The 27,738-nt window shown below is 39.0% G+C and overlaps 1 pseudogene; it reads right to left on the bottom strand.

Moving 5' to 3' along the window:
- Positions 1-1,700: 1,700 nt before the first annotated feature.
- On the bottom strand, positions 1,701-27,738 carry LOC137293960 (uncharacterized; annotated as a pseudogene).

Below are 27,738 nucleotides of genomic sequence, written 5' to 3'. Positions count from 1 at the left end.
AGTTCTTAAATATCTTCAAAAACACCCTAAAGATAAACACTATATAATCTATTCCGACTCTCTTTCTTGCCTTCAAGCCATTAAAAATATTTCTTGTAAACATCCACTTTTAATTGAAATAATTGAACTGTATAATGATCTTGCTACTGGCCAATACGACATCGTCTTCTGTTGGTTACCCAGCCACGTGGGCATTTCTGGGAACACATTGGCTGACCTTACTGCTAAGGCGGCACTCAACAAATCTGTGACACCACTTCTTATTCCATACACTGATTATAAAGCTATCATTAGGTCTTACATCCGTGGTCTGATGCAGAAGAAGTGGGACACTCAAGTAGGTATCAACAAATTACATGAAATAAAACCCTACATTGGTTACACCTACTTGGGTTGTCAGTCCAGATTTGAAGAGGTCATCCTGAGACGATGTCGTATTGGCCACACACGATATACACATGAATCTTTGCTTAAAGGTGAAGATCCTCCGTTTTGTATCCCTTGTGACGAAAGAATCACAGTCAAGCATGTCTTGCTTAACTGTGTGGAATATTCCGTCACAAGGGATAACTTTTTTAAATAAAGAACTATGAAGGATCTTTTTAGTAATGTTAGTGCTCATTTAATCATTGCATTTTTAAAAGAATTAGACCTGTTACATGACTTGTAAATAGATTACTATTTTATAATTGGAAGTTGAATTAACAACTTAAGATTGTTAGTGGCTGTATCCTCGAAGGGGGTTGAAGTAGTGTAAAATTATTGTCCTCCTGAGAGGGTACGTAAGTCCCAAAACAGTATAAGTCAGATTTAATCTTCCACTTTTTTAATCGTAGAATATGTGTCATTTTAAATTGTGGCTAATCTTGCATACAGTCGCCAGCAGCTGAGGGGATGGTGTAAACCCAGCTAGGGACCATGCAGGTAGCAAACGTACTGTAAGTCCCCATGGCCCCTAGTATGGTGATCTACCTTCAGTTGTTGGCGATCTATTGCCTGTTTTTATGTTGTATTGTCCGAATAGTGATATTAGTGTTATCTTTCCACACTAGTTTTAATCCAAATTGTGATATTCTAGTTGTTTTACTGTCCGTCGTTGACAGGTTTTTATAGTATCCATATATTTCATTTCAGGAATTAACGTTTTCGTCACGGTATGGCTGAGATATTGCCGATGTGACGTTAAATATTAACTCACTCACTCATTTGATTAATGTGGAAGCTCTTCATGATAGAATTCTATTGTGTACTTTTGCACATATTTATTTATCGGATGATCCTCTGATGATGCATGTCCAGACACATGATGAAAGCAAGGAATTCCACAGCTATTTTAAGCGTGCCAAGGTTGTTGGACACAATCTGAAATCTGAAGTTGATTTTGTTGATGGCGATGTACTGCTGGACGGTACAGTGATAGGAGTAAACCAGGTGAAGTTCTTCACCAAGTCAGCCCAGAGTCGGTCCTTTGTGGAGAAGCTGTCTGAGAAGCCATTGCATCGTGTTTACATGCAGTGTGAGGAACAGAACAGCTTCCTTCGCCTGGATGAAGGCGGCTGGTCTCAAATGTGAAACTGAGGGCTTCCTTTTTGCTGCTCAGGACCAGTCACTTCCCACTCGCCAGGATGTGATTCTTAAAGAAAATATCAATATGAAATTTCGTCTTTGCAATGAATTTACAGAGACTGTCCAACACCTTGTCAGTGGATGCCCTTCCTTGGCACAAACAGCTTATCTTCAAAGATATGATGGCATGGCTCGCTGCTTTTACTATTGTCTCCGCTATGCCTGTGGCTTTGACCCCGAGGTGAATCCATGGTACGACCCTGAACATGTCCAGGGCGTCCTGGAAAATGACAACTATACACTTCTCTGGAATAGGCCAATATACAGCCTGAGACGAATTCCAGCCAACAAACCTGAACCTCGCCTTTGAAATGTCTCGCTTGCATCCCAAGTACACTGTCGTCAGGCTCCCCATTCTCGGTTCTTGGTTTGGTGCCTCCTGATCTCTTGGCGCAGATGAGGAGAGTGCCCGAGTTCTCCACCGGGAGCACAGCCCTTCTGACAATCTGGGTAATATAGAAGGCTGCAGTGTTAGTGAGCCTCCATATTCTCCGGAAAGTTCTTGGTGGGTTCGACTAGGCAATGTTTCCTGGGAGAAGTCCCATTCGCTGTCTGGGCTGCGTGTAGAGGGGGTGAGGGCCCTGAGCTGATGATGAGCTTGACCAGCCTGACTGTGCCAGGATCACCCAAACCCTCTCTGCTGCATTTCATTTGTAATCTGTAAAACATAATAATAAACCTGTGAAATAATAGTAATAAGGGTATTTATAAAGCGCAAGTTACACATCACTGAGGGACATGCTCAAAGCGCGTATGACATTTATGCATATGCACAGGGCGGACATCAGTGGATACAGTTAGTGGTAGCGTTGGAAGAGATATGTTTTTAGTCCAGATTTAAACAAAGATAACGTACGTGCACTCTTGAGGTTAAATGGCAGAGAGTTCCATAATGAGGCAGCTGCATGTGAGAAGGATCGAGTCCCAGTAGATTTCAGTTTATATACTGGTACAGTGAAGAGCAGTTGGTCAACTGATCGGAGATTTCTAGAGGGCTTGTAGTGGGCAAACATGTCCTGAAGATAGACAGGGGCAGTGTTTTGAAAAGACCTGTAGACTAAAGAAAGGATCTTAAAGTCAATCCTTTCACGGATCCTGAGCCAGTGCAGTGACTTTAGAGCTGGGGAGATGTGATAATGGAGCTTAGTCCTGGTTATTATACGTGCAGCCCTGTTCTGTATCTTCTGTAGTCTGTTCAGCTGATCTGATATTCCCACGAGTAGCTGTTATAGTAATCCAGACGAGAAAGTATGAGCGATCTAGAGTGGCTGTGGTTTCAGTTGTAAGAAGATGACGGATTGATCCTATGTTTCTCAAATGAAAGTGACATACTTTGCAGAGATGGTCCACTTGCTTTATCCATAGTGAGAGAAGGGTCAATGAAAACACCAAGATTTTTTACATGAGGAGAGAAAGGTATGAGAGACTGTCCAATTTGCAGGTGGGTTAGCCGGGATTTTTGCTGTCTGGAAGGTGGAGCGATGACGATGGCCTTTGTCTTTTCGTCATTTAATTTAAGCATGTTGGTTGACATCCAGGATTTGACGTTGTTGAGACAACTTTCCATGTACCGTAGTACTAATAGTATGATAACACGTCCCATCTCCGTTATCCCTCTAACACTGGCTTCTTACGCCATTTCTTCAATACAGACTATATTCGAAATTCTATTCCTGCCCTACCAACACAGAAGCCGGCAACCTTCCAAAAGTCATTGGACAAGCAACTCAGTGGTTTGGTGATTTGTTTTGTGATTATGTGTTTTACCCAGGTAGATTTGTTTGTAGTTATGTTGTGTTGGTAGTTTTGGTTTAGTATTTGCGTTTATATGGGTTGTTTTATTTCGGTTATGGAGGTGTGTAGGTTGATGGATGGGGATGGGTGTGTGGTGGCGAGTGTTGCTGCTGTGTCTGCTATGTTATTTCCCTGATTGAGTGTGTGTCTTGGTATCCAAAGTAGTGTTATGTTTTTGTTAATTTGCTCAAGGGAGTGAATTTGTGGTATGATTTTGTGAATTAGGACCTGGTGTGATTTTTGCATGGTTTGGAGCTGTTGGATGGCACTGAGGGAGTCTGATAGTATTAAGAAATGAGTAGAGGGATGGGACTAAGTGGAGGACTGATAGGATAGCTGTGAGTTCTGCTGTAGTGATGTTGGTGTGGTTTGTATTGTAGAGGGTTGTGGTAATTGCGGGTGTTTGTTGTACATGTACGCCTAATCCTTTGATATTGTTTGTGCCGATTGATGCGTCTGTATATATCTGGGTGTGGTGTGGGCAGTTTGAGTTCATGTTTTACTGGCACCCGTGACAAGCCACCTCCTCGTGGTGGGTGCTGGGTAATGCTGAGAGCTCGCCAACACCCCCGTTGTGGGCCCGGGGGCATATTTGGTCCACCAACCTGTTGGCCGTGGGTTGCGCCCCTGTGTCGGTGGAGGACGGGATCCTGGTGGTTGAGGGCAATGGGAACCTGCAACCGTGTTCCTGTTGCTCAACACACCACTTTGGCCCTGACTTCACCTAGACGGGTGGTATAATTGGCCCGATTCTATCAATCGGCTGGTCACACCATGCCCTGTGTATGGACAACATGTAGTTCACAGATATTGTTCATGGCAGGTCTATCACACAGTGTTTACTAATGACCTTTTGTTTTATTACACTGCCTAGAGTCCAATGCCAGAAGGCGGTGGCTCATGGGCCAATCTGGATATACGAACCTCTGAATTCTGTATTTCTTGGGAATCGTGTCATGGGCCGAACCAGTCTGGCATTTATTCCTTTAGTCCTTACAGCTTTTCATGTTTTTATATCTGGAGTATAACACCCCTGTAACCCTAATATCGCAGATTGGTTTCCGCTGCGACATTGTCCCTGTTGACACTCCATGGTGGGTCGGGAACAGAAGTGTCGAATCACATTACTATAACCATGGCTCTAAATACTTTTCCTGGTTCATCAAAGCACAAGCGCCGTCATGTTGATGGTTCATCATCTGACGAAGAAATTAGTCAACCTGTCACAGATTCTTGGCCGAGATTTCTCATCATTGCATCTGAAGATGGCACTCCGTTAAAACTCAATCCATTTGTCGTTGCTAAAGGCATTAAAGGTGTCTGTGGCGATGTCAAGAATGTTTCACGGCTCCGAGGTGGTTCTATCCTACTGGAATGTGCAAGGAGACAACAATCAGTTAATCTACTGTCCTCAAAACAGTTTGTTAACACTAAAGTTGTTGTCTCGGAGCATAAGACGCTTAACTCATGTCGAGGGATCATCAGAGACCGAGCTCGTTGTCTGTCAGACATGAGCGAGGAGGAAATCGCAGTTGAGCTAAAGAATCAAGGAGTTACGGCCGTTAAACGCTTTACCAGAAAACAAAATGATGAAGTTGTCAAAACAAACACTTATCTCTATGCCTTTGGTCTTGCAGTCCTTCCAAAATCAATTAAAGCTGGTTATTTCAATCTCGTCGTGGAAGTGTATGTTCCAAATCTCCTCCGATGCTATAAATGCCAGCGATTTGGACATGGAACAAAAACTTGTCGAAATGACACGGTGTGCTCTCGTTGCAGTGGTAGCCATGAAAGCACTGGGTGCACAAATGCTATCAAGTGCGCTAACTGCAATGGAGAACATTTGGCCTCATCCAAGACTTGTTCCTTTTTCCAGCGAGAATCCCAAATTCTTAAAATTCTTAAAATCAAATATACCCAAAATATTTCTTTTCTTGAAGCGAAAAAACTGGTTCCAAATCCTTCTGAGACTCCTACCATTAAATATTCCACTGTCATTTCTTCCCCACCTCCTGTTGTTAAAGTTGCCACCACCTCCGTCATGTGTCAGACATCAATTTCTTGGGTTGCGGATAGACTCCTTTTAGATGACGTTTCTCAGATATCCATGAAACAGACAGACACATACGTATCATGTTCTCAGACAGAATTATTGTCGGACTCCATCAATGACGTTACATCTGAACCAGATTTTCAAAACGGTAAAGATGCCAGTAGCCATGCACAGCTGTCAAAGAGTGAAAAGAAAAAGATAAAGAGAAACACCAGGGCTCTCCAACACGTTGATGTGCCCTCTGGGTCATCTATTGTAGAGGTTCACAATCCGTTTGAACCTTTAGAGATGGAGGTCAGTCCCACAGTCCCAAGCCATGGGAACAGACCCCACTCCCAATCTAGAGCTCCTATTAAGCCTCCATGAGCTCCAATGCCATTATTCAGTGGAATTGTAGGGGACTAAGGAATAATCTCAATGACTTACATTTACTTATACAAGATTTCAAACCGTCAGCATTTTGCCTACAGGAAACCTATTTTAAAGAAACTGATCACTTTGCTGTACGACAGTATAATTCATACAATTATTATTCCCCTCCAGGGCCAAAGGCCACGGGTGGGTCTTTGATATTAGTGAGACAAGACATAATCCATAGTCCTGTTCCTCTGAATACTGCACTTCAAGCTGTTGCGGTTCGTGTGACCATGCATATTGTTTTTACTTTGTGCTCACTCTATGTACCCCCTTCTTCTTCACTCTTTCACGCTCATCTTCAAGAACTCTACGACCAACTTCCCAAGCCATGTATCATCATTAAACTTTTTATCTGACAGGCAGTTTCAAGTGCGAGTGGGTTGTACCCTGTCTGATCATTATCATCAGTATCAGGGTGTCCCACAAGGCAGTGTTTTGTCTGTCACTTTATTTAGCATTAAAATTAACAGTTTAGCTCACGTTTTAAATGATTCAATCGATGGTTCGCTTTTTGTAGATGATTTCAGTATTTCCTGTTGCGGCAAAAATATGCATACAATTGAAAGACAATTGCAGTTATGTTTAAATAAAATAAATAAATGGTGTCTTGAAAACGGCTTTAAATTTTCTAAATCAAAAACGAATTGTATACATTTTTGTAGAAAATATAAACCCCATAAGGACCCAGAACTCTTCTTAAATGGCACACCCATCAAAGTTGTTAAGGAGGCCAAGTTCTTGGGTCTAATTTTTGATTCCCATTTAACATAAATCCCTTAAAGTCAAATGCCTGAAGGCACTCGATTTGTTGAAAGTTGTTTCCAACTCAATGTGGGGAGGGGATCATGCTACCCTCTTACGCTTATATCGATCACTGGTCCGTTCGAAACTCGATTATGGCTCCATCGTATATGGTGGAGCCTGCAAAAGTAACCTTAAACTTCTTGATTCTGTCCACCACCAAGGTTAAACATCTACTTTTAATAGAAATTATTGAACTTTATAATGATCTTGCTACTGGCCAATACGACATCGTCTTCTGTTGGTTACCCAGCCATGTTGGAATCTCTGGTAACACTTTGGCTGACCTTGCTGTTAAGGCGGCACTCAACAAATCTGTGACACCACTTCTTATTCCCTATACTGATTATTAAGCTTCCATTAGATCTTACATCCGTGATCTGATGCAGAAGAAGTGGGACAACCAAGTAGGTATCAATAAATTACATGCAATAAAACCATATGTTGGTTACGCCTACTTGGGTTGTCGGTCCAGATATGAAGAGGTCATTATACGACGATGTCGTATTGGCCACACCAGATATACGCATGAATATCTTTTGAAAGGTGAGGATCCTCCGTTCTGCATCCCTTGTGATGAAATAATCACAGTTAAGCATGTCTTGCTGGACTGTGTCGAATATTCCATCACAAGGGACAATTATTTCAAATCAAGAACTATGAAGGACCTTTTTAGTAACGTAAGTTCTCATTTAATTATGGCTTTTTTAAAAGAATTAGATTTGTTGTCTGACTTGTAAATAACTAAATATTTTATGCTCGGAAGTTGAATTAGTAACTGAGATTGTTAGTGGCTGTATCCTCGAGGGGGGTTGAAGTACCGTAAAATTATTGTCCTCCTGAGAGGGTACGTAAGTCCCAAAACATTTGAAGTCAAATTTAATCTTCCATTTTTTGTAGCTGTAGTATTTCTGTCATTTTAATTTGTGGCTAATTTTGCATACAATCACCAGCAGCTGAAGGGATGGTGTAAATCCAGCTAGGGACCATGCAGGTAGCAGAGGTACTGTAAGTCCCCATGGCCCCTAGTATGGTGATCTACCTTTAGCTGTTGGTGATCTATAGCCTGTTTTTATATTGTATTGTCTGAATAGTGATATCAGTTTTAACTTTCCACGCTAGTTTTATTTCTTACTGTGATATTCTAGTTGTTTTACTGTCCGTCGTCGACAGGTTCTTACTTTATACATAAATACTTTTTTCAAGAATGTTCTCGTCACGATATGGCTGCAATACTGCCGATGTGACGTTAAGTATTAACTCACTCACTCACCCATTAATGTTTTACTGTGTGAGGTTTGTTTTGGTGAGGATGTCGATAGTTTTAGGTAGATTTAATAGTGTGGTGGCTAGGGTGGTGTTTGTATTGGGTGGTGGTTTCTCGTGGATGTAGCTTGTGATTGGAGGTGTGTTTTGGATGGCATTAAATTGTTGTGTATGAAGCAGACTGTTGAGGTGGGTGAGTAGGGGAGTTCTGTGGGGGTTCATTTTAAACTTTTGTTATGGTAGATTTTTAGTGTTAGAGTATTCAGTTGTGATAAGTTTAAACATTGGGCTGTGTTGGACCCCTGCCCAGTAGTTGAGTGTTGTTTGGTTTATTTTTGTTTTGATTGAAGAGATCCCTGTGAGTAGAAGAGTGTTATGAGAGGTGCCCATCCTAACGCTGAGGGCAATTTGAGAGCCTTATATTGTATGAAATACCGTTTTTTGTAGATTGTCAATGGTGAGGGAGTACTAGTGAAGGATCCGAGCGGCGTAGTTCAATTTCGACGGCATGAGACTTGTATAAATGTGAATATGCGTTTGTTTATCGCCACCCCATGTAGAATCACTAATGGCTCGCTTCAGATTTAAATCTTTTGGACATGAGGTGATCAAGTTATTAATGTGGGGGTCCATGTTACGTGTCAGTAAAATAAATTTGCATTCTGTTTTTTTGTTTTTGTTTTTGTTTTATGTTTGAATAATATGCCGTTTTTACTGACGTATATATGAAACCAATATTTGTGGACCCAATTTGGAATGTAATATAACATTCTTTGAGTTCTGATTGTTGCTTGTGTAATGGAGGTTGAAGAGGTCCAAAATGAAATGTCATCTGCATTTGGGGGTTCACATTTTCTAAGGAAAGGGTGTTGTGAGTTTTAATAATTATTTGTCTCTCTCTTAAGAAGTCGTGAATGTAATTTAGGATTCGCCCGTGTATTTCATTTTGCTGTAACTTTTTAAAGAGGCCGTTGGGTGGACCCATGGCAAAGGCTTTACTCAAGTCGATGAAAATGGTCATTGTATATTGTTTCTATGCTTGGGCTACTTTCATGTCCTGCTCCAAATGCAAAATGTGGTCTAAAATTTGTCGATTTGGAGTAAAGCCACTCTGGTGCTGCTTAGTGAGAATATGTGTTTGAATATTCTGTTTTAGTCCATTATTTATGACAGTTTCCATGATGTTGCATAAATGAGAGGTTGCCCTGAATAGCTTTAAATTTGTTCCACATTTTCTGAGTATTTAACCTCGGGGTTGAACAACATTTCTTCCCATGATCCTTTTCACCTGCCCTGTTTTGTGTGTGTGTGTGATTTCTGAGTTTTTTAACCAAATGTAATTTTGAAAGTTCCTCTTTGATTTAATTGTGAGCCTTTTTCCTTGCCTTTGTCCCCTGAGCGTGCACATGCTGGCCGCTAAATATTATGCTGGTCATGGGATCAAACAATAACCCCAGACCAGCAGAACACTGGTCTAAGGACTTTTGGACCAAGTGATTACAGTTATTAAGCATCCCAACTATGAGCCAAAACAATCACGTTTAAGACAACATCGATTAAAGCACATTTTTGCCCGTTACATCATGATCACATATCCAGTAAAGATAATTAGAGGTCTAATTTAGATCATTACGGATGACTCATCACTGACCAGGAGCTAAGTGGGGACCAAGGAACAAAGACAAAGCTTGACCAACTCTGGGTATATAACGGGACGGGCAATAGGACTAAAAGGGAGAAGCTGTAGAGACGTTCAGCCTACGCCTGTGTGTAACTCTTAAGAAACAGTTGTGGACCCGAGACAGACGTGTGTTGTTCATGCACAGGAAATCTGCTACAGAGACACGGCACGACTATCTCTAAGCGCGATACTTATCAGGTATTATAAAGGCAGAAAAAGTACAGTCACTAGCCACCAATCAAGCCAGTCTAGCATATGTAGTACAAGAAGGACCGACCATTTAAATGTATCACGAGTAGAAATTAATGATAACAGACATGCAGTCAATGATATTATTGGCAGCTTACGAGTAATGGAAGGAAGGATGGCAAATGTGACCTGTCATTAGGTCATATGTCCCCTAACCCGATTACTCCCATTGCTCTTCTGGCAGCTTTAAATGATGTTAAAGTACACCTACCCCGATGTTTATGTTACAGGGAGATCCTGAAAAAGACCTATGGAAAGGACAAGGTATGATAGAGGCCCTTATTGGCCCACAACATGTCATGATTATCAAAATTTACAATATGATAATTTTAGCCAAAAAAAAGCTAAATTAATTGTTGAAGATACCTCCAATTGCATTTGTATGTTTTTAGTGTTGTTAGTTTTCTTCTTTGAGACCTCAAAGTTATCCTGTTTTACAATATCTTCTAGAACCTACATTTTCTGATTTTCAGAGTGATAGAAAAGTGAGCAAAAGCCTGACCCATCCCAATTTTTTAACCACATGTGTAGAGAGTAAATTAGAATGCACACCTAAAGCATTGTGGTGGGTCACGCTTTTGCTCACATCAAAATCTTAAAAAAGTGCATTTTTCGGTTTATGAAATTGCCCCATACAACATCTCAAAAAATAAACATTGACATAAACTAACATCTTTAAAAACAATCCATCACATTTACACATCTGTGCCATGATACATTATAATTTGAATGGTTTTGTGCTCTAAAATACACATATCAAACATCGTTATTAAAATTTTCAATATCATAAGGCAATCACAAGGCTGATTTATGAGAGGTAAACATTGGTGTTTGGTTGTTGGTCTCTGCTAGAAAAGTAAGAAGAAGTCTGAAGATTTTCAAAATATGATCAAGCAGTACTGTAAAGGTGAGAATCTTTGTTATTATGTAAGAATTTGATCATAGTTTTTTTATCATCTGTGTATCAAACACCTTTGAGTCACCTGTCACTGTCAAAATAACACTGTCATTCAACATGATTGCCATGTATAAACATATGCATTTTCCAAGAACTTATGTACCTTGATGTTTCCAATGACATATTAAATTTCATTTAACCAAAATGACTATACTTAACTGTATGAAAAGGATTTTTTTAGCTAGAATAAGAACATTGTATCAAGGTCTAACAGATGATGAACACAGGCAGACGTCAAGTCATACATAGTTGTAAAGTGTAATATATAAGCTTAAATTGACACTGGGAGGCAAATGGTTGCTATAGTGGACTATTGTTGCTTATTTGTTATCAGACATGCAAGTTTTTTTTATCAAGTCTACAATGTTTAACTAAACTGTTTCACATTAAATCCAAATATTGTAATTTTTTTCTTAAGTTTGTAAATCTATGTTACAACACTGGTCAAACAAGCTTTAATTAACATCATGTAAATCTTTTCTTAAGACACTGACCCTTCACCTTTTCAAGTCGGTCTAGTTGTCTTTGTTCCCAATATTTTAAATTCATATTATATACATTTTGATCTACTTTAGGCTTATACAATTTTGAATACTGCAGTTCTTGAGAGTGAATCAGATACTGAGATTGATGACTGTGTGAATGAAGAGTAATAGTGGATGTTTTATATCTTTAAAGTGGATCAGTTGTGAATAATTACTCTTTTGAATACCGACTTTAACATGTGCATGGTGTTAATATGAACCTGCGCTGACAATGAAATTTCACCCGAAATGGGCCCCTTTGAGGTCAAGACTTGTGATTTTTTGTGCAACATGGTTGACTATTGTAACAACATATGATGATTGAGATGTTAACTGTATACTTGCTAAAACTGGTTGTAAATGCTGACTTGCAACGCTTACTAGTTAGAATGAAGCTGTGCCCAAAATGAGGCTTTACCCAAAACAGGCCCCTGTGATTCTTAGTACAACATGATTGTTATCATACTTACATGTACAATGGACCCATGGATTACATGGAATGCTGTGAATAATGACTGAGTTTTGGAAACACAATTGGCAAGTAGTTGAATTAACAATGTTTTGCAACCCTAATTGGGCCCCTTGAAGTTAAACCATTATGATTGACATTGATATGTTTTTCAGCATGACTACCTGTCGGAAAACTGCTGTAATTTGTATGTAAATAAAATAACAGTTGTAAATAATTATGGCACACTGATATTTCAGACATCTTGTTATTTTGGGCCCCTCTGCAGTGCAATTACACCTCAGAACATATAAAATATAGCATTTTTATGCAAAGCTAACTTGCCTCTAAACAAATAACATGTTTTCAGCCAATTCTGTAAGAGGGCCAAAAACCACCCTTACCATACCTTGTCCTTTTACTAGTCCCTGAAGTGTAACACGGTTCTATATGATAATAGGATAAGTAATTAGTAATAATTCAATTATCACTGCTCGACCTTGATGGCCACTTCGAAATTTATCAAGTACACAATCTCCCATTTCCAATTACGTTTAATAACATTAACGCCAAGGCAGATTCTGTCAATAACATGTTATTGAGGTATGAGTTAGAAACTAAACTGATAGCAAGAAATGACAAATATATACTTCTACAGGAATCAGAAAGAAGTACAAGCGAAAAATCCTCAGCTAGTTACTGTAAAATTCCAGTATATCCTGTAAATCTTAGCTGTCTCTGTGTCATCGCCATATTCACAAAGAAAGAAGGAAATCTAAAGGCATATTGTGACAATGAGGTTATATCGCGTGCTATCTTGCCCTAGGCAGAATATGTTTCTGCTGGTCAGCGGGCTATAGCAACTGACGACATGCCAAGTGTGCGAGGAAGTATGGAGACAGCACAACACCGGTTGATGAATAAACAACTTTCTCGGCACTTGTGCACATGCTTCTCTCTGCACTCCTCTCTCGTAATAACCAGTGAACTGTGTCAATATTCTAATGATAGTTTGTTAAACAACTTTTTTTATTATTAGGACAAAAATTCTGCAAAAACCTCACAAAGCTGACATGATGCTTATTAGTTTTCGAGATACACTGCAATTCATCGGTCCGCTTTTGAGCCAGACGGACTATGGACAGAAGACCAGTCTAAATTAGCTGGCACCAATTAAGTCATAATCAAAGGGTGGTAACTTTGCGTTGTTTAGCTCGGCAGATACAGGCCTCAATGGCATAACATTTCTGCACTTTTAGTGCGGGTTATACATTCATTTTCAGAAACAACTATTGCATATTTTCAAACATTGAAATTAAAATATCCATTTTGGTTCCCATAAGAAAAACGTACACTTCCCCTTTAAAAAACTATCACAAAGTGCAACTAAAGTAATGAACACTATGCTAATGAATGAGTGAGTTAATATTTAACGTCACTTGGGCAATTTCGCAGCCATATCAATACACTATAAAACACGGGCAATAGATCGCCAGCAACTGAAGGTTGATCATCGTACTAGGGACCGTATGGACTTAAGCTACCTACATGGGCCCTTGTTGCATTTACACCATTGCTTTAGTCGCTAGCGATGGTAAGAAAAGGTAGCCATACCTGAAAAGCACATAATTTAATTGCTAAATTCTGTTTGCTTATTTTCATATTCCTATGACCCACAGAGGTACTAAACTGACACTTCCTGGTAAACAGTAAAGGTTATCAAATTTTCTTTATTGCATATAGCTCAAGTAAATATGTCAATAGGAGTCATTTGAAAATAGGGTTACATTTTTACTAAGATTGCATGTAGCATCATATGCATACACACTACTGCATGTGTACAAATATAAGAAAATGAATTATCTAACAAATATGATGAAAATACATAAATAAGCGTTAAATGTCACACCAGAAATAAATATATACAGTGTGCATGTAAGTGTATAGTGTTTTAAAGGACATAATAATCACTTTCACAATCTCGTCAAATGGGAAACGGCATCACAAGACGCTAAACATGTAGGCATTGCATTTTAGTCTGGCCACCCCAGGAATTAGGAACAAAGTGAACCCGTACCTCTGCCATTGCAGAATGTCTTGTAAATTGGCTGTTTCATAACCCTCATGCCTCATGTCATATCTGACTACCTTTAGATTTTGAGTTGACCATAATCCCCATTGAACTCCACTCACTTGAATAGGCTATAACCGTGCAGGTAATGGACTGTTAATCCTAATCTGCTTATAGTCAATGGGTGATCTTTTTGAATTTATCTTCCCTTCACTAATCCGCTAATCCTGACGGTCCAGCCTTAAACTGACAGCGCATGTCGTATGCACGACAGGAAAAAAATATTCAGATTCGGAATCCTGAAGTTTCTGACTTTATGCTGCTCACGTAGACATGCAGACGCCTTAAAACAACGACATTTAATCTGTTCAGTGAACAAGAGTGAATCGCGAAATTGCAGTTGGAAGCTAGTCGGTGGAATCAGCTGATCGTTTTCAGGTCATGTTTTGTCGTTTTGTTGTTTTGCAATCGGTGATTTAAGTCTGACACAAGATGTCTGAATGTCTGCAGTGTATTTCAGTTGTATATATACTCAAATCGCTTTCGTATTACGGCCAAATAGGTTACAATCATATAATGCACTACGGCGGGGAGCTGATGCGATGTGCGAGATGTGAAAGTCTTGTTATGTGCATTACGGGTCGTACATGATGGGACTGGGATTTTTGACAACACAATATTTAGCAGGTACAATGAGAAACAATGGTCAAGTACTTGTCAGATAATACTAACAGAGAAAACTATCATACCAAAACATAAGTCTCATTAACCTATTCAGACAATGACCTACTTTTCAGCCGATCCGAATTTTCTCGTGTGAAAGTGTCAATCGACACTTCAAACAATTCTAGTTGAACTGAATTTCAGTTCCTTGTTTCATAAGAAAATGATATTTATAAATGAATTGTAATTATAAACTTTAACAACACCGTCTTTCCATACTTTATGTCGAGGTTCAGGAGGCATATCTTAACTATGGAATCGCAGACTGCCCCTGACTCACAACACTCCCTGATGGATATATTTTATAACAGGTAAGTATCTTATTTCAAGTTACGAAGGCATTTCTGCTGCAACCGACTAAATGCTTGGATAATATAGTTGCACATAGAAATATATTTTCAGTATTAAAACTATTCTTCAAATGTCAGGGATGTGTAATAATCGAAGATTGACGATAAAGACCTTCCAGGGGATACGCTTGGGAGGGGGTGTATCTCCGATTTTTTACATTAATATAGGGTGGTAGTTTGGGAACTATTGTAAAAGTTTAAAGTGACATCTAGTTAAATAATTAACGTTGAAAATAATACTAGGGTTGATGATATATACGAAGGATTTTCATTATGTCATGGAAGCCGAGATTTGATTCGTGTTTTGTAGTAGGAAATGCCGTGACAATATATCGACATTTCATGGGGGTTTCCCCTCTATCATCTATGGTGTCAATTTATACTGCACCTGGAAATTAAACAAACAATGTTTTTTTCTAAACTAAACATAAAAGCAAAAGATGTGTCAGTCAAAGGCCCTTCGTCGTAAACGATCGTTTTTTCAATGAAAGTGAGCAGGGCAACGTGTGAACTTCGTTTTGTCTTCATCCGTAGGAAGTTGTCGCAGTGCACATGGAGTCGGGAACCAAACCGGAAGCAAGAAGTTGGACCGTCATTTTAAAAGGAGAGTTATCGCCCATCGCAGCCAAAAGATCGTCCATCAAAGAGCAGGCAAAAAGAGAATACACCACCTACAATTCGTAGGAACAATGTGACGAGTGATAGCCTGAAGATTCGTGTGGTCAGTGACTGAAGCTGTGTATTGCTTACTGTGGTTAGCAGACAATGCAAACGTCAACATATATGTGTCAATAAACTGACATTGAGTTTTGTCTGTGACAATCAACGTGTTTATTTTTAGATATCGGATAGATTGTTTAATATTTGTTGTTTGTAATACAACCAACATTAGGCCACTCTTGCTCACGGCCTTATAATACGGGCATCCTAGTTCAAGCCGCGCGAACGTATTCACTGCCCATGCGCTATGAGCGCAGTGCAACACAACTGTTGAAACCACTTTTCACCATAGCTGTTCTTTAGTGAATCGTTAGAACGCCTATTTGGCAGGATGTTTTACATCGCTTTAATTTTACAAGTTGAATTTGCCTTTTTGAACATTAAGGTTTGTCACTGTTAAGTCCCTACCGAAAGGTATCAGAATCTGCAAAGATGCCTTTTGTGTTGTATGTATACTTTAAGATACTAGTAACCGGTGACTCATTCTTCGTTACAAACTCTGAAGGGACAAAGAGTGGTACAATGTACATAACTCGCAGATTCCCAAACTAATGTGTCAGGATGCAGAGCTAACTCCTTTGATCATGTTCTAGTTCTGATCAGGAAGCCCGTGTTAAGATCCCATGTAGGGACTTTGCACTTGTGTGGATCCCAAGGTAATTCAGAATTTAATACTGACAAAACAATATCATAAGATTAGAAGCCGCACAATCGAGACTCCCTCATATATGTATTAGTCTAACATATCCGTACTTACAGTACACAGTCAGAGAGACGGTGTTGCTGGTATGAGAAAGTGCACATGTCCATGACCCATCATCTGCCACACTGACACTGGTTATATCCATGTGGTACACCCCAGTCTGTCCACAAGAACAGTTGTAACCTGCAGTAGGTCTGAACTCCTGACATGGGTTGAATTTGAGTGTACAAACGTCAGAACCATCCCTCTTGAAGAAGAGTAATTGTATTGTGGATGGCCTTGTTACAGTGCAGGTAAACTGGATTCTCTGACCAAGCGTGGCGGCTGATGATGGCCCAGTCAGTGTAATTCCTGTTTAACATTGAAACACATCATCACATCATCCATATATATTCCAGTCTGTTACTATTACTAGTAGATTTAATTATATATGAGTAAGAAAATGAAAACAACTCCAGTCGAATACAATGTGCGAGGGGTTATAATTTAACATTATTAGCATTTCAGCCCTGAAATCACGGAACTACTGTTCCAACATCCGACACAAAGGAGCCTTTGATATCACATGTCATAAACTGAAGATTCGACGTCACAAACTCAATGCTTCATCTGTCACATCAATATTACATTGTGTTCTATTTATAGATCTCTATATTGTTATAGATGAAGACTATAACATGCATAAATGCGTTCTTAAAATGGGTACAACAACAAGTAATGCTGTCGCTTTAGTTAAAAAATGGTAGGTCTCCTCTCAATCCGGTGTATACCACTAGGGCTATCAACAATTGGTGTACGCTACTGTATAATGGTTTCCCTCGTCACTACTGAGTGATAGACTATCACTGTCCCAGCGTCATAGTATGAATAATATGGGCAAATAACGCCCTTACCTGTAGCAGTAGGTAGAAATGCAAGTGTCATTAAAAGCTGCCTGAATCCAACCCGCTCCATGATGAACATGCCATGCAACTGTTCGTTCAACCTCGTAACGCCCAAAGAAGCCTTGTATATGACTTTCTCACTTCCTCCATGTTGTTAACTATCTACATCCATGACTAAATGTCGTCACAGATCCAGATATAAACACAACACCAATATCATATACAACATGATTCTTAGCAAATAGTTCATACACACATACAGATGCAGCGATAGTAAATGTATGCCAAGAGATACTTTGAAAATCAGTTGGAGAGGCAGTTTAGGGCACAGGTAGATTTGGAATGAACATTTTAACGACATTGCAACTGTATGACAGTAATGTTTCCATTTTACCATCAACAAATCATCAATATTGACCCTGCATAGTTTTCGTGACCAACCAATCATCACTCACAGGTTAATTCGTATTGTAATTGTGCTCACAAGAACGGGAGAAGGGAAGTAACTCTTTCGATGACCTATTAACGAATGCCAGACATCAAGGGGACTGGTCTGGAATGAGAAAGTTGTCTTGTTTTGCGGTGGTTCCAATAATCTGACTAAACATTCTTGAACATGAAGGTATGTGTTATCGTTGGTAAATTCAACTCTCACTGAGCATGCTAATTCACAGCATTCAACCCCTTGAGTTTATCATAAACATCCCCGATGTTATGTCTGAATTTAGAAATACCAGTACAGCCTATAAGGGATGAAGGGATGCGATGCGATGCGATATTATGAAACCACCAACCTATTAGGAATATTAGTGATTACTATATTAATCTTGTCGTCCATTCGTCATGCGTTTATATAAATTATGCTATACTCACACATCCATACACTAAGTTAGACCATGTGTGAAATGTATTGCCTAGCGGGTCAAGGATGGAAATGACAAACACGTAAAATATTTATGAATTTAGTACACAGCGAATGTCAGCAAACTCAGGCTGAAACTCGCTTTGTTACTTCACACACTTTGATGTATTTCAGAATTGTCAATTTATGTTTTGGTTTCGAATATAAACTCTCCTACCGCCTTATCTGAACGTCATTGCCGACATGTGAGAGATGTTCTGTCCTAGATCACATCAAGATGCTTCGTTCACATTTATTATTATATTATGACAGCATATTCCCATACCCAGATAATCAATCACTGCATATCTTTGCATCTTCCATATGTAACGCATTGTTGATAGACGAAAAATCTTGATCTTCTTGATCAGAGACAGTTAATTAATATCTAGATCATATCATCATTCCTTGGTCAGATTTAAAGGCTTCCACAATCGTAAGTCGACAACATTTATACTTGGTTTGTTTCCAAAACCTCATGAACAGTAAGAGCCTATAATTTTATGACATTCATTCTCAGTACCTCAGTCATCTGTGCAGGAGCTTCCATTGTGTGTAAAAGGAAACATAACGACGAAATTAAAGTTATGGATCACTATGAAAACTATGGCGTTCTCTCGATCGTTGCGCTCTGGGGTTAAAACAGCTGTCTGCCTTGCTCAGCAGTAGTTGTTAAAGTAAAAAATAAGCAACGGCGAAAACTATGCCATCAATGTATCTTTTACAGATGCTTCAATAACTAGCACATCTTCTTAGGATCAAAACAAATATTACTGTAACTTTTGTAACTGCATGATGAAAATCGTGCACATCTAATTTTGTCATACATTGCCAACATCATGGAAATACTATGGATTTGAGCTTACCAGTTGTTAATGTAAAACTAACATTATTCCGTTGAACATTCAATAACCAGTCTCTATCCCAAGTTTTACTCTTTGACATGACTGGAAATTCATCCGAGAAAATTAGTCTACCGTAGAAAATCCTGCAAAACTCACACCTTGAAATTTAATCGAAGTCCAAATTTACTGATGCAAGCTGTAGTATGCAAATACGGCGTGCTATCAATATATCTCCAAATATTATGATTTATGTACTTTTAATATACTTAATGTAGGTTCATTGCTTTTTTAATTAAAGATAATACTTAATGACATGGGTAAAATTGGAACCTTCACTGTATATTTCACATTTTAAGTCTTATCAAAAGATCACAAGACGGTCATATCACATATTCACAGCGTTGATTTACACGCGCAGTCACACTGTCCGGAGAATTAAACTCTAATTGCAATGTGTTCATGATGGAATAAATGTATGTTCATTTCTCACTAGATCTAGTTACCTAGGCAGTATTCAGAAGTATCGCTCTCTGGGGTGCCAGGTCGTGGAGACGTGGGTAAATTAATCATCATTCCACTTCCAACGTGTAGTTTCCCCCATGAGCTTCTCCAGTAGAGCGTGTACACTTCCATTCTTTGGCGGGGAGAAAACTCATTCTACACCATGCTGGAATTAGAGCTCATTAATGGATGTGCACTTGTGTTTGAAGCCAAGTCTAAGTATTTCAATGAACCTGAAGTAACATTAAATGGCACAGTCATCAAGGTTGTCAGGGAAGCTAAATTCTTGGTCCTCACCTTTGACTGGCATTTAACCTTACTGCCACATATGAAACATCTAAAAGTCCAAAGCCTGAAAGCACTCTACTTGCTGAAATTTGTTTCCCATTCAAAGAAGGGAGAGGAATACCTTCCATCACTGGACAGATTGATTACAGCTCCATCGTAGATTTAAAGTAACCCGAAACTACTTAGTTCTGTTCAGCACCAGGGTCTAAGACTATGTCTTGGATCTTTCAGATCATTTCCCATTGACAGCCTCTCCGTCCAGGCCAGTGAGTCATCTTCACAACTTCATGGTATCAGATTGTCTTTGCAGTATATATCACACAGCAATATTCTAATGAATCCAATCCTGCGCGCAAGAGAATGCTTAATATTTCTTGCGTGGATCTGTATGATGAACAATTCTGCCTTCTCTTGCGATATGAATCGAGTCATTCATTTCCGCTGCTGGCATTGATCTTGAAAATACATCTTCTTCCCGTCTTCTTTCATCATCTCCTTTGTAGTTGGTTAGGCTACAAGTGGACCTAACACTGGCCACATTAAAAATAAGGAACTATTGAATTACAATATAAACACGAATTTATTCAATTGAGAAATAAATACAATACATACACACAAATCCTTATTTACAGATGGATCCCAAGATGGTAGCGTGGTGGCTTGTGTCACTATCACTGGATCCACAATTTCTTCTAGAATACCTGACAAAAAAACGCCTTATTTACAGCAAAGGCAAACGCTATATTAATGGCCTTAAACTATGCTAAAACACCTTAATTATATAAAATATATAATCTTTCGTGCCTTCGGGCGGTTAAACCCATTGGCATATTTTGGAACACAATGCCCGATCTTGCTGCTAAGGCAGCACTCAACGAATCTGTGACACCACTTCTTATTCCACACTTTGATTACAAAGCTAGCATCAGAATCTGTAATTTGATACAGAAGAAGAGGGACACCCAAGTAGGTATGAATAAATCACACGAAATAAAACCGTGTATTGGTCACACCTACTTGATCTGTCAGTCCAGATTTGAAGAGCTTATCATGCGATGATGTCGCATTGACCATTCTAGATATACTCACGAATGATTATCGAAATTTGATTCTAATTTGTAAAAGAAATGGAATTGCTGGATAAACCGTGATTGATGTGTTTTGCATACGGGTCTATATTATTATGGGTAATTTATGTTATGAACTTTGATCGTTGGCGGCTGTATCCTCACAGGGGCTTGAAGTGTTGTAAAATTTTTGATTATATACCAAACCTTGTTGTAATGGACAACGCTAGCTATCACAACTTCGCGAACCCGAGAGTGTCACACCCACAACGAGAACCCTGAAAGAGAGCATGCAGGAGTGGGTACTTGAAGCCATGTGGAGTGCCCTTGAGGACCACATAGACGAAAGGTGGAAAACATAACAACGAATGAAAACCCCCTAAGCCCTACCACCTCACACCAAACCCAGTTGTTTCCATGACGATAACTTAGCTTTGTGTCACGGTCCAGAGAACGCCAGTCTGCAATTGAGAAGTCAGCCCCATCAAGTTGATCTAGGCGAAATGCGAGCAGTTCGCAGCTAGGCATAACGTGTCTTTCAAATACTTTGACGTGAAGGATTTGGTTCATGTCTCTTTTAGGTCCAAATCTGCATTGGTATAGCTTCGTATTTCCTTCCCATTTACAAACATCTCGACGAGGATCCGTTCATCGGCGATGCTTTATGCTCCATCAGTCCCAAGCTATATTGCACTGGATGATCTCCTTTGGCAGGGAGTCACGTGGTCCTTGATGTATATGAAAGAAATGTGATATGCTATTACATGTACACTGCAAAGATCTATTATACAAGCAAAATGGGGATCCTCACTGAAGTTTGGAGGGCGTCAGTAGGGACTTTCTTGCATCTGAGGGGTTGCAGGTAGGTAGAAAATCTTCGACACAACATTCACCAGTCAGAAAGAGTCATTAGGTCTTTTGTTAGCTTTACAGCATTTTGAAGGGTACCACTACTTTGCCAGTTAAGTGTTTACCGTATTTTCACAAACCCTTAATACATCAAGACCGAGAGACGCGTATGTGCGGCAAATTAATTAGCTTCTCACAGTAGGAGCCGCGTATGGGCGGTAATAAAAAAGCGAGAGACTCACATGTGCGTTTTATATTTTAAATTCGTACTGTACCTATCATTTCAATCAATTTAGTAGCACTGATCCAAGATTAGCTTTCCTTACGAGAGAGGTATTAATCAGAAGTAGTATTAAATCGTTTGACAACAATTGCTAACAATGTCATAGACTTATACAGGTAAATGAACACATATCTGCGAGAATGGGGATTATTATGAGATGTTGTTACAGGAGGTAAGTGTTTGTAGGTTTGTTTGTCATTGGGAGTGAATACTAAACTACTACGTTTGAGCATTGATTGAATTAATGGTGACAAGGTTACAAAACCTTCTTCTAAATTAAATCATTCATTCATTCGTTGTAATAGTTTATATAATGAATCGTAGACATAAGTTACTAGTTTAGACCTAACTCAATAGCGACTATTAATTTTTCACAATTCTAAGGTTTAATCAGTTAGTGAGTTAGAATTTATCGTCACATGGGCACTATTTCAGTCATATCGTGACGAGAAAGATTAATTACAAAAATACATATTAATCAATGGCATGTAAAAACCTGTCAACGAAGGACAGTAAAATTAACTAGAATATCAAAGATAAGAATGTAAAACTTGTAATTAGATCTAAAACAATTAAACTATAGACGACAATAAAACATAAAAATGGGCTATAGACTGCCAACAACCGAAAGGAGATCACCATATCAGTTACCATGGGGACTTGCGTTACTTTTGCTACCTGCACGGACCCTAGCTGCATTTACACCATCCCCCCAGCCATTGGCTTTTATACGGAGAATTAGCCATACATTAAATGACAAATATACTACGACTAAAAACCTGGAAACCTTAAATTTACATCAAATGTTTCGGGACTTACTTACTCTCTCAGGAGGACAATATTCTTACAGTACTTTAACCCCCCTTTGAGGGTACAGCCACTAACAAATTGAGTTACTAATTTAAATTTCCAATCATAAAATATTTATCTATTTACAAATCAGTTAACAGATCTAATTCCATTAAAAATCCTATGATTAAATGAGCACTAGTATTGTTAAAAAGATCCTTCATTGTTCTTGAATTGAAATAAGTGTCCCTTGTGATGGAATACTCAACACAGTCAAGCAAGATATGCTTGACTGTGATCCTTTCATCACACGGAATACAGAACGGAGGATCCTCACATTTTAGTATGAATTCAAATGTGTATCTTGTGTGGTCAGTGCAACAACGTCGCATGATGCCTCTTCAAACCTGGACTGACAACCCAAGTAGGTGTAACCAATATAGGGTTTTATAGCATGTAATTTATTAATACCTAACTGAGTGTCCCATTTCTTTTGCATCAAATCGCGGATGTAAGCTCTAATGCTAGCTTTGTAATCAGAGTATGGAATAAGAAGTGGTGTCACAGATTTGATGAGTGCTGCCTTACCAGAAATGCCTACGTGGCTGGGTAACAAACAGAAGACGATGTCGCACTGGCCAGTAGCAAGATCATTATACAATTCAATAATTTCTAATAAAAGTGGATGTTTACATGATACGTTCTTAATCACCTGAAGGCAAGAAAGAGAGTCTGAATAGATTATATATTTCTTATGTTTAGGGTGTCTTTTAATATATTTTAAGGCGTTAATATTTGTTAATATGGCGTTCGCCTCCGCTGTAAAGATAGAAATGTTCTCAGGCATCTGAAAGATATTGTTCTGGATTTTATGACAGTAGCACATGCTACGGTACCACCATCCTTGGATTTGTCTGTAAATAAGGATTTTAATGCATTATATTTAGTACGTAATTGATTCAATTCTTGTTTATATTGTGGATCATTTCTATAATGTCTGATTTTGTAAATGTGGTCAATGTTAGGTCCACTTGGCCCCTGACTAGCTGCCAAGGAGGAGAAGAAAGAAGACGCCTCATTGTTCAGCTCAATGCCTGCAGCAGAAATAAGTGGTTTTATTCTTAAACCGAGAGGAGGAACAAGAGAGGATTTATTTTGTATAAATCCTCACAGAGAGGATTGAAGACACAGTTACATGCAGAATTTGACTGATTGGAATATAGTTTCGTTATATATTGTAAAGCTAATTTTACACGTCGCTGTTCAAGAGATGGTTCATCAGCCTCGACATACAGGCTGTCAACACGTGAAGTTCGAAAGGAGCCAAGACAGAGTCTTAGACCTTGATGATGGACAAAATCTAATAGTTTCATGCTGCTTTTGCAGGTTCCACCATATACAATGGAGCCGTAATCAAGCTTCGAACAGACAAGTGATCTATACATGTGCAGGAGGGCAGCTTGATCACCTCCCCACTTTGACTTAGACACGACTTTCAATAAATCAAGTGCCTTCAGGCATTTAGTTTTTAGGGATTTGATATGTGGAAGAAAAGTTACATGTGAGAACTAAGAACTTGGCCTCCTTAACAGCTTTGATGGGAGTACCATTTAAAGCAGTTCTGGGTCTTTATGGGGCGTATATTTCCGGCAGAAATGTATGCCGTTTTCAAGACATCTTTTATTTATGTTATTTAATCACAACTGCAGTTGCCGTTCAATCGTATGCATATTTTACCTCAACAAGAAATATTAAAATCATCCACAAATAACGATTGTTACGAGTGTGTATTTTCTGTATATATTTGTTATTAATTAAGTAATAATTATGATGGGTCACATTTCGTTTAATAGATGATCAACACTTTTAGGATTCTGGTTTTCCGGAATTTATCTGCTCCTAGTTTTCTATGTGTTTACTTCCGGGAGACTTATTTTAGGGCATTCTACAGTGTTGGCGATGTTCGTTTGTGCCCAACCTTCGGAAAATGGCTAAATATATATAAATAAGCTGGTTGCCGTATTGCGACACGTACACATATCTGGAGTTTATATCATCTGCATCCGTCAACACCTGAATCTACATTATCTGCTGTCACACCGATCGCTGTGTTTTACATTCTGCATAGTTAATTTTCTCTCACACCAAGACTGGTGAGTTTGATACTGTATATATATCTTGTGACCCATTGCCTTAGATTTTGTCTCACTTATATTGTATTTGAAATCAGTATTGCGAAACTGACTTGCGACTTTGTATACCTTGCTTTCATTGCATAATAATTAGGAGATAAACGTACTGTGTTGGGAAATTAGATGAATGTTATGCAGAATTGATAGTCTCTAAATTTCATTTGGAACCGAACGCTACGTACGCGTTCGGTTCCAAATGAAATTTAGAGACTGTACGCGTTCGGTTCCAAATGAAATTTAGAGACTATCAATTCTGCATAACATTCATCTAATTTCCCAACACAGTACGTTTATCTCCATTCTACCATAACCGATTTAAAATCGAACTCCTTCCTTCCGCGGAACGCAATGCGTAATCCGGCATGGCGCGAGAGGCGAATTGAACTCGTCTGTGAAAGGTATTATAGGTGCCTTTCGTATTTATTAACATACATCGTAACCTAAAACGTATTGTCTACAGAAAACAAACAACTGTCTATACATTGCAATAATTTAATGCTTAACAGCTTGGTTCAGATAAACAAATCTAACTACAACGGAAACCAGTCTATTTGGATAACCCTCTCCCAACACGATAATGGACTGGTCTGACCAAATTAGATTCCTGGAAAAAATTGTTTACCGTGACGTTACAGTTTGAAATTTGGAAGGAGGCGGACGAGGCAGTCTTTACATTCTGCGCGAGATTGAAATTTGAATTTGAGGTGACAACTGAGGAAGCTAAAGTACCGACTGTCGAATGTGAACCTTGCAGAATTGAAGAATAGTATCTTTTCTGATTGACCGACGAGTCAGTGTTATAACTCATCAAGGACTGTTGATTTTTGTGACCAGTGAGCTTGATGATTTCACGTGCTTCTACCCCGGCATGCGACAAGAGAGTGATAGTGGTGGCCCTAACACAATGATTGGTGTAAATGCGACTAACCTGGCATTCTTCTGAAATGGTTTTCATCATATCTGACAGAGTGTTGTGGCCAAGTGGTTTCAATGTGTACCAGCATAGATCGCCAGCAGTGACATTCTTCCGAGGAAGTTGGTAGAAAGCGGGATTCTGCTTGTTCAATTTTGCAATGTACTTTTTGAAGGAAACAACTGGGCATGATGCAGTGTAAGTGGCGTAAATTCGGGGTTTCGCCTGGAACTTATCTTGCAACCCCCGGGATGATTTTTGGTGGATTCGGAGTGTGTCATTGTTATATACTCCATACCTACATCGTCGGATTCAACAGCAAATGAATCAATCGTCAAATTACGCTGATTTTCATTTCCCCTGCGACCAAAGCCCAAAGTCAAATCAAACCACACCTTTTTCTGCAACTGAACTGGTGTGTCACCAGATAGAGAACTTCTAATTTCTGCGAGATCTGCCTGTGAGATGGGCTCGTGGTGTTGTGCATTGTCTAGGCCAAGTTTTTTAATTTTTCTTAGCATTCCTGTGAAAACATTGTTAGCACTATGGAACTCAATGTCCTGCAAAATATTGATGTTTCTTTCAAACGGTGGAGATCTCAGATGCCTGTGAATCGCCGATCGGATTCCGACGAAAGAAGACTTCGAGTAGAATTTGCCATCTTTAGTGCGAAGTTCTGCATAAAAGTGTCGGAGGTGTGACGCCATTTTTTCATTGGGAAGTGCTTCAAACTTGATGGATATCTCATGATGTGTTAGCCATTCTAAATGGAAACAAACATACTCTTTACCAGGTAGGCACTTATTTCACATTTTGATGTCATCTTTTCCTTAAATAGGACTATTTACAAGGCTTTGTGCAATGTTAAATATTGTTTGTTTATGGTTGGGCATATAAAGAGTGATTGTGTTTAAAAATTGATATAATGGAAGCTTATATGGTAGGAGGTTCTCTCACAATTAAGGAGGAAGTAATCGTATTATTCTGTTTTCGAGACAAGGTTTAATGCATGTTTTTATGATTTTTGCGCTCACGTTGAAAAATCCTAACACCCCAGTGTGTTGTCCGTAGGGTTGATTTGGGTCGGCCATCCAAAAAAATGGAGTCCAAGTTAGCTTCATCAATTGTTGCGAAGCGGCAGCGGCTTTCCCCAAAAGTTGTTTGTCTCTCATCTCTTGTGTCTGTGGGAATAATTTACTGGGTTTTTATTTTGAAAAAAAAATAACAAAGAAAAAAAACCCAATCAATTCACGAGATACAAGTGTAGATATATTGTGTTGGCTATCTTAATCAGCTGGCCCATTGCACTAATTTGCAGGCCCCGTTTTAACATTGTAAACAAAGCTCGTAAAATCTTATAATAAGTTGTTTTCGTTTTTTTAATAGTTCCGGACTGTTATGTTTTTCATTACTTCCATTACTTCCTACCCGTGTTTAAGTTCCCATCGCTAACAGTTGTTCCTTCATCCTTAGGTGCATATTTATTCTGTCCTGGTATGGCACTTTCTGTTATTTCTGAGAATAAACGAGGTTGACAACGATTACGTACTTATGTTATGTTTTAACGAAATATTTACAAATATTTAAAAAAGAGAGATGTTTTTCTGACTGATCTCTTAGCAGACGACTCTTTCAAACTGATTTATATCCAAAATGTTGTTATGATAAGGTTTCGGGGGTCAATTCACCTGAATTGGTTAGGTTTGCCAGGATTGTGTCAAACTCATCATCATCATCATCATCATCATCAAATTCGTCTAGGTCTGGGCCATATACGTTTGCAAAACTGCCGACTGAAAATATACCGACATCAAGCGCGTCTGCGATGTTTACATCCGCCAT

This window comes from Haliotis asinina, chromosome 1 (assembly GCF_037392515.1).
Source record: "Haliotis asinina isolate JCU_RB_2024 chromosome 1, JCU_Hal_asi_v2, whole genome shotgun sequence".
Classification (NCBI taxonomy): domain Eukaryota; kingdom Metazoa; phylum Mollusca; class Gastropoda; order Lepetellida; family Haliotidae; genus Haliotis; species Haliotis asinina.
The sequence above is the reverse complement of the archived record's forward strand: the minus strand, read 5'-3'. Positions and strand labels throughout refer to the sequence as shown.